Source organism: Leptonychotes weddellii, chromosome 15, assembly GCF_054177405.1.
Source record: "Leptonychotes weddellii isolate Sample4059 chromosome 15, ASM5417740v2, whole genome shotgun sequence".
Lineage (NCBI taxonomy): Eukaryota > Metazoa > Chordata > Mammalia > Carnivora > Phocidae > Leptonychotes > Leptonychotes weddellii.
In genome coordinates this window covers 45,378,043-45,394,129 of record NC_138383.1, presented here as the reverse complement: position 1 = coordinate 45,394,129, position 16,087 = coordinate 45,378,043, and the positions used below count along the sequence as shown (strand labels likewise).

At 40.7% G+C, this 16,087-nt stretch overlaps 1 long non-coding RNA gene across 2 annotated transcripts in view; it reads left to right on the top strand.

The window, feature by feature from the left end:
• Nucleotides 1-16,087, top strand: part of LOC115942621 (uncharacterized) — a 45,756-nt gene that overhangs the window by 10,527 nt on the left and 19,142 nt on the right. For both annotated transcript variants that reach the window (XR_004077256.2, XR_014140308.1), the window contains exon 2: nucleotides 8,615-8,802. This is a non-coding gene — a long non-coding RNA (uncharacterized LOC115942621). The remainder of the gene's footprint in view (nucleotides 1-8,614; nucleotides 8,803-16,087) is intronic.

The window sequence follows — 16,087 nt, the reverse complement described above, 5'->3', positions numbered from 1 at the left end:
GTTGGGTGTGTTGGGGGTGTGTGTGTGTTGCAGCTCTGTGGGTTGGGTGTGTTGGGGGTGTGTGTGTTGTATCTCTGTGTGTTGGGGGGGTGTGGTGTGTGTGTGTGTGTGTTGTATCTCCGTGTGTTGGATTTGTTGGGTGTGTTGGAGGTGTGTGTGTTGCATCTCTGTGTGTTGGGTGTGTTGGAGGTGTGTGTGTTGTATCTCTGTGTGTTGTGTTGCGGGGTGTGTGTTGTGTGTGTGTGTGTGTTGTATCTCTGTGTGTTGGGTGTGTTGTGTGTGTTGGGTGTGTGTGTTATATCTCTGTGTGTTGTGTGTGTTGGATGTGTGTGTGTTGTGTCTCTGTGTGTTGTGTGTGTTGGATGTGTGTGTGTTGTGTCTCTGTTGTGTGTGTTGTATCTCTGTTGTTGGGTGTGTTGGGTGTGTGTGTGTGTTGTGTCTCTGTGTGTTGTGTTGTGTGTGTTGTATCTCTGTGTGTTTTGTGTGTTAGGTGTATGTGTGTGTTGTATCTCTGTGTGTTGGATTTGTTGGGTGTGTTGGGGGTGTGTGTGTTGTATCTGTGTGTGTTGTGTTGGGGGTGTGTGTGTTGGGGGTGTGTGTGTGTTGTATCTCCGTGTGTTGGATTTGTTGGGTGTGTTGGGGGTGTGTGTGTTGCATCTCTGTGTGTTATGTGTGTTGCGTCTCTGTGTGTTGTGTGTATTGTGTGTGTGTGTTGTATCTCTGTGTGTTGGGTGTGTGTGTGTGTTGTATCTCCGGAGGTGTGTTGGATTTGTTGGGTGTGTGGGGGGTGTGTGCATTGTATCTCTGTGTTGTGTGTGTGTGTGTGTGTGTTGTATCTCCGTGTGTTGGATTTGTTGGGTGTGTTGGAGGTGTGTGTGTTGCATCTCTGTGTGTTGGGTGTGTGTGTGTGTGGTGTATCTCCGTGTGTTGGATTTGTTGGGTGTGTTGGGGTTGTGTGCATTGTATCTCTGTTTGTGTTGTGTTGTTGTATCTCTGTGTGTGTTGGGGGTGTGTGTGTTGTATCTCCGTGTGTTGGATTTGTGGGGTGTGTTGGGGGTGTGTGTTGTATCTGTGTGTGTTGTGTTGGGGTGTGTGTGTTGGGGATGTGTGTGTGTTGTATCTCCGTGTGTTGGATTTGTTGGGTGTGTTGGGTGTGTGTGTTGTATCTCTGTGTGTTGTGTTTTGTTGGGGTGTGTGTGTCAGGTGTCTGTGTTGCTTCGGTTGGTGTATGTGTTGCTGGCAGAGGGAGAAGGGATAGGGGAGGAAGGAATCTGGCCTCTCACCAGGAATGGCAGCGATGTTGAAAAATCTTCTCTAAATTGCTAATCTCTTCACCCAAGATTAAGCAAATAAAATTGTTGGCTTGAAGAAGTCAGATTCTTGAGGACTCCAAAGAGATAGCAGCAAAGTGAGTCAAGAAGCTTAGCTTCCTATCAGCAAAGAGATAAAGGGGCTTCAGCTCTGAATGACAGTTTGAGCAATATACCCTAATCCGATTACCAGGGGATTCGGTGTCAGTCTATATTAATGGTGGGTTTTTAAAAAAATGGATGCTAAAGAGTTAGTGTTCATCATCCAAAGAGTTCAGTTCTTCCTCAGGGCGAAATAAGCCTCTCCTGGAACTCAGGGTGAAGGGGCAGAAGATGGGTGAGGCTGGGTGAGGGGCCGCAGACTCATCTCTTACAAGGGTCCTTTGTTCACCCGGGGGCTTTGTTGAAGCTGTCAGCTTCTCCTCAGCCCAGAAGAGAGAAAAGGGTGGGGGGGACGGAGGGAAGTAAGGGGGCTGGATTCAACACCAAGTCAATTCTGCTTTGAGTTTTCTAGGTGGAGAGTTTTCGCACTGAGCACATTTGCCGCGTCCTTTCCCCTCCAGGCTGAAACAATAGTTCATTTAAAAATTTGTCCTCTGGGATTTAGCATCTTTTAATGCTTTATTTATTTGAGAGAGAAGAAAAGCAACGTGGTGTGAAAGAATAGAAAAGGTGTATTTCCGTTACAGATTAATTAATCTCTGGGGGCTTCGGTGGAAATCCTGGTGTGAGGCTAGGCATGAGAATACAATTTACAAGTAACAGACGCACTCCGGAGTCCCGAATTCCAACCTTCTGACTCCTGTGTTTCAAATCCAAACAGGTCCTTTAAGACTGAGGCTCCTTACTTAGCTGGAACACTGATGTTTTGTGTATTTCCTCAACGAGAGGCTTATTGCTAGAGCAGATACCCAGAATTTGTATGGGCTGGATTCTATTTTGAATTTAATTTCACCTGGAAATTGGCTGGCAAATAACTGAAGTGTATCCACTCTTAGCCTGGACAGTACCTTGTGATTCCTTGAGCAGCAAGCCTGGATGTAGTCTTTAAGGTAAGGGATACCCGATGTTCCTCTAAGAATTGAGAATGACATCTGGTCTGTAAGGAGAACTCAGTTAACCCACCTGAGTGACCATGATCTGCTTTTAGCTCTGCTTAGAAATCAAACTTAAGGGGACAAGGCGAGAGCCCATAACATTTCCTTGGCACCCCTTGATCTCAGAGAGCCCATAAATGGGAGTCTGTTTTTCCAAACACCTACACAAATGTAAGGCAGTCTCACGTGGACGATTTCCTTGTTTTCGTAGCTTGGGACTAAGGGGCAGGTCTTGGGTAAATGCATCAATCACTGCCTGAGCTCAAAGGATTCTCCAGATTGTTCTAGAGGGTAGGCAATAATTCCCAAACCTAGTTGGAATTCAACAGCACCTTGTGCCTACTTATTGGAAAGAGACATTCCTGGCCCAATTCTAGACTTCATCAGGATATCACGGGGTAGGGCTCAGGGACATAAAATTATAACAGTTTTACATTTAATGTTGGTCACCAGCCAGGTTTGGGAACCACTGATATAGGATATCTTGGGGCAGAAGAGGATCCCTCAGGGAATGTAGCAGAGGGTCTCAAGATGGTTTGGCCCTTTCTTACTACCGAATGATGGCTGACCTTTTCTTTTGTTAAAACCACCCTTTAAGATCTATGATGGCTAGTTTGAGACTCAATCTGTAAAGAGCGTGGCTTATGTCAGAAATGTAAATATTTGGGTTGTTCAAATCCTTGTCTTTTATATTCTACGGCTGACAAATGTCAGGCTAAGATAAAGTAAATGATTTGCTCAGGCTCACCCTTTTAGTAAGCAGCATTCAAACTTTGCTTTCTCAGACCCCGAAGTCCAGGATCTTTCTCCTACAACAGCCCTCCAAGTAAACAGAAAATGCAGGGGTCTTTTGTTCCATGGTTTCTCTCATTTAGATGGATTGTCAACCAAGAGCATGTCTTGTTACCTTCAAGTCTTTGTTGTGATTGTTTGTGACTACCGATTGCTCCAGAGAGGAAAGGGGTCAGTGTCTCAGCATTTGGCGGGAACATCCTTGACGATCGCTGAACACTGAACCAGAGGCTGTGGGTCACTGGAGTTCTCTGCAGAAGCCTGGCCCCCTGGAACATTCTATTTTCATATTTATATATTTGATTGGCTAATTTTCTTATCTCACCTGCAAGATTCGTGTTACGCTCAGTGCCATTTAAAGAAGCTAGGCTCCTTGCTTCAGAAAGATCCTCTTCCTCCTTGTGGAGTTCAAAGTTGCATGTGGCAAACCACATTTAAAAAGGGATGGAGTGTGCTGCATTCAGAAACAACCATGGGGTCTCGAGTCAAAGATGGGAGAGGCTGTAGGCACAGATGTACATGAGACATGCGCGGTTCTACAGGCTGGAGCGGAAATGACTTTGGGGTTGGAGAGCCGCTGTATGATCTGAGTCGATGACTGGAATCGGTGGCGCTGACTGGGGACCTCGTTACAAAGGCAACAGGAGTTCTAGAAGGGAGCGAAGGGAGCGGGAATGGGATGTGAGGAGAGGAGAGCATAGAACAGCAAGGTGCTTCAAAACGGCAAATCCAGAGGGGGGTGAGGCGTCATTGAAGTTTGGAAGGTCTCCATCTACCTCAAGGGCTGTGCCAGGTGCCAAGAAAGAACCTGGGGAGCCTAAATCCGGGGGGCGGCTTTTGATAGGATTCTTTTTCCTCCTCTCCTGTCTTGGGGGGTGGGCAGAAAGGCAGACAGTCCTTGGAGTGCCCCGTTTGGACAGACAGTGGGTTTACTCCATTGTCTTGAAAAAGCTATGTATAAAAACCTTAAAAAGTAGGAGTATTTGGACAATGGGAATGCGAAGAAGAGAAAAGAGCACAGCTAAGTCACAGCCCATAGATGTCAGTAGAATCAAAAGGATCTGGCTAACAGGAAGCTGATTTCTGAGCTGCTTCCAGAAGCAAGAATAGGACTTTATTGATTGCTTCTCTTCTTTGTCTGCAGCCAAGCTGCATAAGCCCATTCAAGAAAGGAATCTCACCCTTTGGATTTCCATATCAAAGACGGACTGGGGTTCTCCGCTGGCCTTGGTGGAAATTTGACAGCCAACGTCCCACCTCAGATCAATGTGTTCTGCCAGTCATTACCACAACGGAGACTTCCTGACTTATCTGCCTTGAGAGTTTTATTCTTTTCAAATGATGTGCCAGGGAAATCTTAGGGGGAAGAAACCCACAGCCTTTGGGCTCTGGAGGTGAGATGAGACCGTATTACTAGCCCAGCATACCTCCCTCCATGTTTTCTCTTGGCATCAGAACTAGGTGGGGTCTACAATGAAAAACTCTGAAAACAAGATATGTGGACATTTTGAGCTGTAACCATTGTTGCCAGCTCTTCAAGTGTTTTTGTTTTGTTGTTTTTTCGTAACCAACGAAGGCTTGAATTGGGGATAAGTTATTCTCTGGATGCAGGCCTCCCTTCCTTCCTTCTACCCATCCATCCAAGCATCCTTGCATCCACCCATTCGTCCTTCCTTCTTTCCCACTCTCTCCCCTCCTCTTTCCATTTCTTTTTTTCTTTCCTTCCATTTCTCTCTTCTTCTCTTCTGCATGAGAAACAGGCTTGGGAACACTAAAATATCATCTAAATATCACCAGGGTATTCCAGTTGCCATTAGATGTCTTAGTCACAATGGGCTTTAACTAGGAAGCAAATGGAGAACCTCAGTTCCCATAGTATGACCAGTGCCACTCAAATACACCTTCACATACTGTTTTTAAGGCTCAGATTTTCACTATAGACATAACTTTTAGACATTTAAGTAAGAGAAGACGCTAACCTTTCAAGGAAGGTTTGGCTGTGTATTGGACGGTAAAGAGGCTTCTAAGTCATTCAGTGATTAAGCCATGCGTGTCTGTGCATGGTTATATAACCATTCACACCCTCTTAAAATTGTTTCCTCCTTTGGTTGCCATACTTTTATACCAGTGTTTCCCAAACTCTATCTCGGAACACTCATTCCATTGAAAAGTCAATGGGTTTCACTCTGAATAAGTGTTCTGTTTCTCAGTTTTGGAAGTGCTGCAACATACTCTAGAACCCCAGTGGTAATGGGGGACTGTGTTTGCGCTCTCCCCTGCAAAAAAAAAGAAAAAAAAATAGAACCCCAGACAAATCTCTGAATCTAAGGCTCTATAAAGTCCTGAAGTCAATAAATCTCTTGATTAGGTTCACCCTTGGGTTTCCCTCATGTAGTTGACCAGAGAAAATTATTTTGGATATCATTCATTAATGGTTGTGGATTCAGAGACAGCTGGTCTACCCGTGTGTTTCTTTTCTCTGATCAGGCCTCCTTTGGCATCTTGGAGTCTTCTTTCTTCTTTTGCTACTGGGTCATAGACTTTCCTCAATGCTCAGCTTTTGCTTCTGGGTCTTTCTTCCTATGCATTGTCTTAAGGTTTTCATCCACTTTTATGGATTTGTACAGAAAGTAACCTCAACTCTATGGAGGGTTGTGGTCTTTCTCCTGTTTCTATTTTTATCCCTACTTGTCTTTCTCAGAAATCTATTTGGAAGTCTGTCCCCCCCTACCCCCACTGAATTCATTCCCCTCAACTGAATTGATTGCATCTTTTTCTACAATTCAGCTTTCACTTCCAGTTTCTTTATGTGTTAATGACACTGACATTCTCCCTCAACCAAGGGAGTTCTTGAAGTCGCATTTAACACCCCACCCCTCCCCCCCCGTGGAAAAATAATTGCTGACATTTTCATAAATATCTTGAGAACTCTTGCTTCTACAGAGAAACATTTAATATTAAAAGGGTGATACAAATATGAAGCATTCAATCTGTGGATTTCAATGACTTAGAACAAATGTTTGGTGTCAGAAAATGTTAAGTCTAATTGGAATGATATTTCTTAGAGAACTCTCCTGGGATTCTCCCCTCCTCCCCAATTTAGAGCCAAACAAGCAAAGGGGAAAAAAAATGAACCAGAGAGTTAAAAGAGCAAGAGATACCGTCTCCCAAACTGGAAAGAGGTGGAAGGTTGGTGAGGGGTACACACTGGAGAATTCTGGGAACTCATCAAATTGGGAATGTATCCAGTTGTGTGTGTTGCCCACGCATGAAATGCTCTACCACCTGCAGGGAGTCCTGGTGTCTGTGGCTCAGTGTTTTATCGTGGCTGTGAAATCACCATAGAAATGATGGATGGAAATTAAGATGCACATGCTAGTGCTTTCCGCAAGGCTTGACTTCAAACTGAACACGTTTCTCTCTTCTTCACTGTTGAAGCACCCCCCTCACTTGTTTTTCTGTAGATTCCTTTGTTCCAGGAACTCGGTATCGATATTGACATCTCGATGACCTCAATGTATACTTAGTAACGAGATTCTGATGGCAGGTGGCAGCGCTGGTCATGAGACCACCTTGAAGACATGCCACACGGCTAGCAGCATGTTCCAGATTCCCATGGAAACCGCCCAGATCCTGTATTTTCCTATAAAACCCCTTAGCCTTTTACCCTGGGTATTAGCCTGCTGCAGCCCTCCTGTGCCTGGCAAAGTGGTGAACTACCTTCTTCACACCCAAACTCTGTCTTCAGGTTACATATTTCGGCTCCAGAGTACAGAGGTCGGTTTTCAACAACAGACAGCCACCGTTTAGATGCTTAGAAATGAGGTTCATCATATTTGAACCCTCTTTGTGGTCTGGTGAATGGGGCGGGGCGCTCACAGCATTCCCTCAGGCTTGCTCTTTAAAATAAACCTTGGGTGCCTGGGTGGCTCAGTTGGTTAAGCAGCTGCCTTTGGCTCAGGTCATGATCCCGGAGTCCCGAGATCGAGTCCCACATCGGGCTCCCTGCTCAGTGGGGAGTCTTCTTCTCCCTCTGACCCTCCCCCACTCTTGTGCTCTCTCTCTCAAATAAATAAAAAATAAAATCTTAAAAAAAAAGTAAAATAAACCCTGACCACAGTAGTTAACAGTGGGCACAGAAATGATTTCTTTGAATTCCATTCCTTAGCTCCTTAATTTTTTTCCTTATGACAAAAGCAGAATATGCTCATCAAAGAAAAATACAAATAGGCCAAGAGAATAAATAAACAATACCTATAATTCCATGCAACCAGGCAGCTTGGTATGTATCTTGCCATTCATAGTTTTGTTTATACATATCCGAGGGCATACACACACTTCTTTACAAAGATCATTCTTTTTTTTAAGATTTTGACTGTTACCGAGAGAGAGAGAAAGCACAAGCAGGGGGAGGCATAGAGGGCGGTCCCTGGCCTCTCGGGTCATGACCTGAGCCGAAGGCAGATGCTTAACAGACTGAGCCACCCAGGTACCTCTAGATGAAATTTTTAAAGTGGATTTTCTAGGGTGAGGGGCATGTACACTTCGAAATTCTAAAACATGTATTGTGAAAAAATTACTCTTTCAAAGATACCAATTACTGTTGCTTCTTTCTGTTTGTATCAATTTTGCATATACAATGGCAAAATGTCATTTTATTGTGATATTTATATTTGTTTCATTAGTAGTAAGGTTGAATACATCATTAGGTCTTCATTGATTATTATAACATTACTAGCTACTAGTTCATGTGAGCTACTAGTTCCACTAGAGTATTTAATTATTGGTTACTCAGTTTTGTTTTTTTTTAAAGATTTTTTTATTTATTTATTTGAGAGAGAATGAGAGAGAGAGAGAGAGAGCACATGAGAGGGGGGAGGGTCAGAGGGAGAAGCAGACTCCCTGCGGAGCAGGGAGCCCGGTGCGGGACTCGATCCCGGGACTCCAGGAGCATGACCTGAGCCGAAAGCAGTGGCTTAACCAACTGAGCCACCCAGGCGCCCCTTGGTTACTCAGTTTTAAAGACCCTTATATATCTATGGTTAACATTTCATTGTGGGAGTGTTTGTTTGGCATTTATGCTGTGCTAGACACTATTCTAGGCTTTTCTGCACATTATCTTTGTTAAGCCTTAGGATCTTTTTTTAGTCAAGAAGGCAATGAGGCTGTAAAGCTGCTAAAAGGGTTTATTTGAGATGTTAGGGATTGCAATCCAGCAGACACAGAGGGAATTGAAATTGACAAGCACTCTAAATTGGGGGAGGGGGGTGCAGGCTGATAAAGGCAAAAACCACAAGGTTATAGGAGTTCATAAGTTACATAGTAGGAATTATGATTGGTGCTGGCAGGGTTGAACTGACTACCTAATAGAGATTGGCTGTTTAGCTAACAGATGGTACATTATGTCTATTTCAGTCGAAGTAGAAGATGTGTTCCAAGAGGCGTGGAGGTGTAATTGACAAAAGTCCAAAGTCCATGGTGTTCTGAGAATTGAAACGGGAGATGCGCACAGCCTCCTTCCTCAGTGTCCTCCACACTTTATCGTGGATGGCTCCAAGCAGTGCTTACCTCACTTTGGAAAACTCTTTCACGCCTTCTATAAGGTAGGTACGATGGTTATTTCCTTTGTTTTTTGGTGGAGAAACTGCGGCAGCTTAGGAAGTTCATTCAGAAAGATACGTGGTTTGTACATTTTAGAGCTAAGATGTTGCCAAAGAAATTTGGTTCTAAACCTCCTTGATATTCAGCCTTCAAAGGGAATTAATATTAAAGATATTAACCATTTGAGTGTGTTTTAGTTACATTTGGATTCTTTTTATCTGCCCACGAAATACTTTTATTTTATGTAATGTAACCAAATCTATTAGTGGTTTCCTATATGTCTTGTGCTTTTGGTATCATAGGCAGGCTTCTTTTTTCCTAATACAATTTGCAATGCCATTTCTTTCATATATGAATATCATAACCCTTTTGTTTCATCCTGTTCTGTTAATCTGCCTATTTCTTTGCTGGTACCTTTTTTTTTTTTTTTTTTTTTTTTTTAGTTTAAAATACATTTTAACACTGATAAAGAAATGGTATAAAGAAAACTTTTTGGCCAGTCTTCTTTTCTTTCCATCAGTAAGGTTCTGTCAGTATCTTCAAGCATTTCTAAATATTCCTTGTATTTATTTTTAAGTCCTTAAATTTGTTCGTTATTATTTTGAAGTCAATCTTTTCTTTTCCATTACATTTTCTCATTGGTTCCCATTCCGTTACTTTGGCGGGGGTGGGGGGGTGGCGGTGGGGGACACTGATCTCCTGTGTTCCAGCCATGTTATTGAGTGGGAGCTGCCATGTTTTAATACACCCCACTGTCCAATTGACTGGACAAGAGGTGGGCATCTCCCACCCAGCAAGGATAGCCAGTGTCTTTTCCCCTGTCTTGAAACTTGGGACCTAGAGAGTAAGTCTCTTTTGCTAAAGTCCCACTTCTCCTCTCATGGGAGGTGAGACATGGGAGCTGGGAATGCCGCATTTCAAACCAGGTGGAGGAACCCAAGTTCCAAGGCAAAACATGGAAGTTGGTACACAGATCACAGCAAATGAGAGGTAGAGAGAGACCATCCAGGCTAGGAGACGAGAGGCCTGGGGCTCTTAGCCAGCCTTGACTTTCCCTGACAGCTCATCGGACCAAAGGACCAAAGCTCATCTGGGCTACGAATTATCCTTCCAGTAAATTCTTTTCGGCCTGACTTTGTCAAGACTGATTTCAGTCATTTGCAACCAAAGCAATCCTGAATGATAATACTGGTCACTATGGGAATGTAAAATGCCTATTGATTTTCACATGTTTCTGTTAAAGTGACCAAACCAAAATCATGTGTTATATTCAAAATTTTTCATTTGGGTTTTTTGGATTTCCAAGAACTAATGAATTTTATTTGTGAATGATGATAATGTTCCATAATTCTTATATATATGCATATACACACGTATTTACATATAAACATAGGCATGTACGTAACACAGACACACACATTTCTTTCTGATTGTATTTACAAAGACTTCTGAGTTTACTTTGACTAACAGGACTTCTGCCATCATGCTACTACTAATTTTAATAGAAGGTCTCTAGACTCCCGGAGTTAAGAGTGATATTTGCAGTTGGTTTCAGATAGATATAGTGTATTTAATTAATTGAATATTCTAGCTTTATGCTATAAAAAAACCAGGCTTTTAGAGAAGTTAGCAACGTATTTTCCATCAAGAAAATCTTTTTAACAACTAAAAGTATGATTATATGTTTTAGAAAATCTCCTTTAATCCATTAATATAGTTAATTATGTTCATAGAGTTTTCTAAGGATTGATTCATTTTTGCAATTCTGGAGAAAGACTATAGTGCTTTTCATTGTGTGTGATTTATTTACTGTGTGGCTAGGTTTGCTTTGCTAATATTTCCCTTACCAGTTGCCCTCTGTATTCATAATTAAAAACTTGTCTAAAACTGTTTTAAGGCAATGTTTTCAGATTTTGGTATCTGGATTATGCTAGCTTTCTGTCGGTTACTTGCTCTGGGACAATTAAAATGCCACTTGAGCGATCTGTCTCTTGATGTTAGCTAGAACTCACTGGTGAACTTCTGAGCCCATCATCATTTGAGGATTCCTTAATATAATGAAATTTTTTTTTTTGAAGCTATTTCTGTTTTCACACTTGTGTCAACTTTGGAACTTCAGTTTTTTTTTTTTTTTTTTTTAACGTTTTCCTTTAAGTAATCTCTACATCCAGTGTGGGGCTTGAACTCACAACCCTGAGATCAAGAGTCACATGCTCTACCATTTCAGCCAGTCAGATCCCCCAAAACTTTAGTTTTTGATGGAAAATATTTATTTCATTGAAATTATCATATTTATTAGTAAATGCATACATAACAACTTACATTTTTTCTGTATCTGTGGTTTCAAGCCCCTTTCTCATGTACAGTTTTATTTTAGATTCTCTTTATTTTCTTTAAAGATTTTAATTTTAAGTAATCTCTACATCTGTCATGGGGCTTGAATTCACAACCTCGAGATCAAGAGTTTCACGCTTCACTGACTGAGCCAGCGAGATGCCCCTTATTTTAGATTCTTAATTTCAGTATCTGTTCATGGTATGGCCAGATCAGTAAATTGGCTCTTGGATTTATTAACCTATCCAGCTTTTATTTCTAATTCATGCATTTAACTTTTATTTTTATTAGTACCTCCGTAGTCTTATTTCTATTTTGTTTCCTTTTATTAATTTCCTCTATTGTATGCCTAAGTCATATATTTTCCATCTATCTAGTTTATAATAAAATAATTTAAAGATTTGAGTTTTCCCTGGAATTTGGCTTTGTTTGTGCCCAATGTGTTTTGATGTTTAATATTTACATTGTTATTTTTTAACTGTTACTTCAGTTTCGATTTCCTCTTTAAATTAGGAATTATCACAGTAGTTTAAAATTTTAATGTAGTTGAGTTTTTCATTTAAATTTTTGTTTCTGACATCTAGTTTTATTGTTGTAATGGCCAAGGAATATGGCATGGACTATTTGTTTTAGGGGGTATTTATTTGCTTATTCTTTGGTCTAAAATATGGTTAATAGTGCTAATTAATAAAAACCTGAATCTATCCATCTCTTCATTTAGACTCACGAATTATATTATTAATGCCTTCTGTATGCTTTTTGGGGGGAGTTCCTTAATCTTAGAAAGACTTAGAAAGTTGAATTAAAATTTTCTACCTTTTTTTTTTGTTGTTAGTTTTTTCAAACATTACAAGCAATTTTAACTTTGTGTATTTTTCAGTCTATCCCATACCACCCCTGGCATCCACAAATATTCGAATCAATTCTGGCTTTTCTGTCAGTTGCAAACTTTTTGAAGCCCTTTGTCAAGTATGATGCACATGTGTCCGCTGGAATTGGCAACAAGTAGTCCATTGGCAATCATGAGTAAGAGAGTTTCTGTGACAGAGCTCAGGTGTGCCCGGTGTTAGTGGGCTGAGTGCTGTGGGCTGTGTGGGCAGCCGCTGCGGGCAACTCTTTCGAAACATTTGTCTCTGAAAAGGATCTGAAGTAAGAATGAGACTGGATGAGGGACAGGTGTTCATGAGAGTTTTTAAATTAAAAAAAAAATTTTTTTTATGAGAGAGAATTAAGCACCTTTAAGCACTGGTGGGGAAAAACCAAGATAGAAGGCAGTTTTGAAATCTCCGGTGAGAAAGGAGATCATGGACAGAATTAAATCATCGAAGAAAATGTCGAAAATGGGATCCAGATCATAAGTGGAGGGAGTAGCTTCATGCAGGAGGAGAGACCTCTCTCCTGTCGAACTATTAGGAAGTGAACATGACCTTGTGGGATACTGGTAAGTTTGCAGAAGGGATGGCGGGAAGGTTTCCAGCTTATTACTTCTGTTTTGCTGAAGTAGGAGGTCAGTTGTCTGTTGAGAACAAGAAGGGGTGTGTAGTGTACATTTTCTATGGTGTGAGTTTGAGATGGTCACAGGAAGTACATTTGATGCACGAAACAGACAAACTCTCACAGAGTGCTAATGCTGAAGACTTGGGAGACATTTCTTGTGGATTTGAGGTCCTACCAAATCATGAGGTTATGTGATTTCTTTCACTGTCCTTAAGAGTCTAGAAGTAGGAACAGAAAGTGCTTATCCAGGGTGTGAATTTTGCTGGGCTGATATAACAGAATAACAGCACAAGGGAGTTGGAGATTTTTCTGTGGGTGGCTGAGCGATAGAGGAGGGATACAGAAGGAAGAACCAGGAATGGGCTAAAAGAGTAAGCAGACGTGGAAAAGGTCCAGGAATTCCATTCATAATGAGGTCGAATAACATGTTCTGAGTAATGGGGGAAAAACACACACACAAAGCATTCTACTGAGAGAAAATCGAGAGGTTGGGTTGAGAGAATAATTTTTTTTGGGCGGGAGGAACATGACAATATGGACATGAATGCATCAGAAAGGATAGATGATCAGAGTGTCTTTCATTTTTTTATAGTGATTAAGGATAATGAGGGCTGTTTGAGATTGTGGTATTAAGTTGTCTGCAAAACAGTTGTTCTTGGCTGTCTTGGTGGTGGTGGTTCTCCGTTGTGAGAGGCCTGACTTTATAGTCTTTGAAATAACAAATTTCCAATACTTATCCCAGAAGAGATAGAGAACTCAGAAAGATCTACATAAATTAAAGAAACGTAATTTGGGACAAGAACTTCCCACAAAGAAAACGTCAGTTCTAGTTTGTTTGGTGAATTACACAAACATTTTAGAAAGAGGTAATACCAATCTCACACAAACTCTCTCAGAAGACAACTAATTCCATGAGGCGTATGCCCACCATGATGAAAAAAACCGGAAAAGTAGTACAAGGAAATGAAGCTGCAGACGAATATCTCTTATAAAAATAGATGAAAAAACTTCTCACAAAGTTTTAGATCCTGAATGCACCCTAGTCTCGTCTGACTTTGGAAGCAAAGCAGGGTTGGGCCTGGTCGGTAATTGGTTGGGAAAATCAAATGCAATAATATGTGAAAAGAATAGTACCTCATGACCAACAGGTATTTATCCTGAGAATGCAAGGTTGGTTTGACGTCTGAAAATCAATCAGTATAATTCAACATATTAAACCAAAAAAGACCATTGTAGTTTTCCTCATGTAGATCTTGAGCATATTTTGTTAGATTTATACCTAAGTGTTTTATTTTATGGGGTATTAACATAAATGTAATGTGTTTTCAATTTCAAGTTCTGCTTGTTAATTGTTGGTGTATAGGAAAGTAAATGGCTTTTGTATATTACCCTCGTATCCACACTTGGTATAATTGCTAATTACTTCCAGTTTTTTGTCTGTTCTTTTGGGTTCTTTACACAGATGATTATGTCATTTGTGAACAAAGACAGTTTTATTTCTTCCTTTCCAATCAGTATGCTTTTAATTTCCTTTCCTTGTCTGATTGCATTAGCTTCCTAGCACTATGTTGACAGTGTGATAAGAGGGGCCATCCTTGCTTTGTTCCCGATCTTAGGGAGAAAGCTGTTTTCCACCATTAAGTAAGATATTAGCTGTAGGTTTTGTAGATATTCTTTATCCCATTGAGAGAGTTCTCTTATATTTCTAATGTGCTGAGAGTTTTTACTTGAATGGGTGTTGGGTTTTGTCAGTTGCTTTTTCTGCATCTATTGATGTGATCATGTGATTTTTTTCCTCTTAAGCATGTTGATGTGATGGATTACATTAACCAACTTTCAAAGGTGGAATCAGTCTTGCATACCTGGGATAAATCCCACTTGGATGTGGTGGGTAATTCTTTTTATAATTGTTGGATTTGATTTGTCAGTATTTTGTGGAGGGTTTTAGTATCTCTGTTCATGAGAGAGATTGATGTTACTGATTTGCTGCTTGCTCGATCTGTTCTTTTCTGATAGAGGGGTTTTGGAGTCTCCAGCTGATATATGCATTCAGTGGATTCGTAGTAGATTCATCTTTTCTTGCAATTCTGTTAGTTTTCGCCTTGTGTATTTTGACACTCTGTCGAATTAACAGTTAAGGATTGTTATGATTCCTTGGAGAACTGACACTTTTATCCTTATGTATACCCCTCTTTATTCCTGGTATTTTCCTTGCACTGAAGTTTGTTCTGTCTGAAATTAGCGTAGCTACTCTGGCTTTCTTCTGATTACAGTGTTAGCATCTTATATCTTTCTCCATACCTTTACTTTTGATCTCTGTGTCTTTATATTTAAAATGGCTTTCTTGTAGACAATATACAGTTGGGTCTTTTTTTTTTGATCTGCTCTTTTTTTTTTTTAAGATTTTATTTATTTACTGGAGAGAGAGAGAGACAGAGGCAGGGAGGAGAGGGAGAAGCAGGCTCCCTGCTGAGCAGGGAGCCCCAACATGGGGCTTGATCCCAGGCCCCAGGATCCTGACCTTAGCTGAAGGCAGACGCTTAACCAACTGAGCTACCCAGGCACTCCTCCAAGTCCACTTTAAAATAATATTATACCTCTTCATGAGTAGTTGAAGTACCATATAATAATAAAATGTTCCTAATTCCTTGTTTTCTGTCCTTTATATCATCGCTGTCATTATATTTGCTTATACATAAGATACAGTCATTAACCGTGTTTTTGCTGTTATTATTTTGGAAAACAACAAACTGTTACCTGTTAGATCAATTAAGAATAAGAACAATAAAAGTTTTTTTTTTTCCCCATATACTTACTCCTTTTCCAGTGCTCTTTCTTTCTCTGTGTACATCTGACTTTCGACCTACGTTATTTCCCTTCTTTCCGAAGAACTTCTTGTAACATTTCATGCAAGGCAGGTCTACTGGCAACCAAGGCCCTTGATTTTTGCCTGTCTGAATGAGTCTTTATTTCCCCTTCACTTTTGAAAGGTAATTTTGCAGCGCACAGAATTCAAGGTTGGTGGGCTTTTTTCTCAACGCTTCAAATATTTCATTCCACTTCTTTCTTGCTTGCATGGTTTCTGAGAAGAAGTCAGATATAATTCTTATATTTGTTCCTGTCTGGATAAGGTTTTTTTGTTTTTTTCCAACTCTGGCTTCTTTCAGGATTTGTTCTTTATCTGATTTTATGCTGTTTGAATATGATATGCCTAGGTGTAGTTTACTTATTTTTTTATTTTGGCATTTATCTTGCGTGGTGTTCTCTGAGTTTCCTGGATCTATGGTTTGGTGTTGACATTAATTTGGGGGGAATTTCTGGCCATTATTGCTTCAGATATTGCTTCTGTACCGTCCTCTTTCTTTTCCTTCCGGTGTTCCCATTATGTATATGTTACACCTTTTTGCATCTGTCCCACAGTTCTTGGATATTCTTGAGCTGTGTTTTTTTACCTTT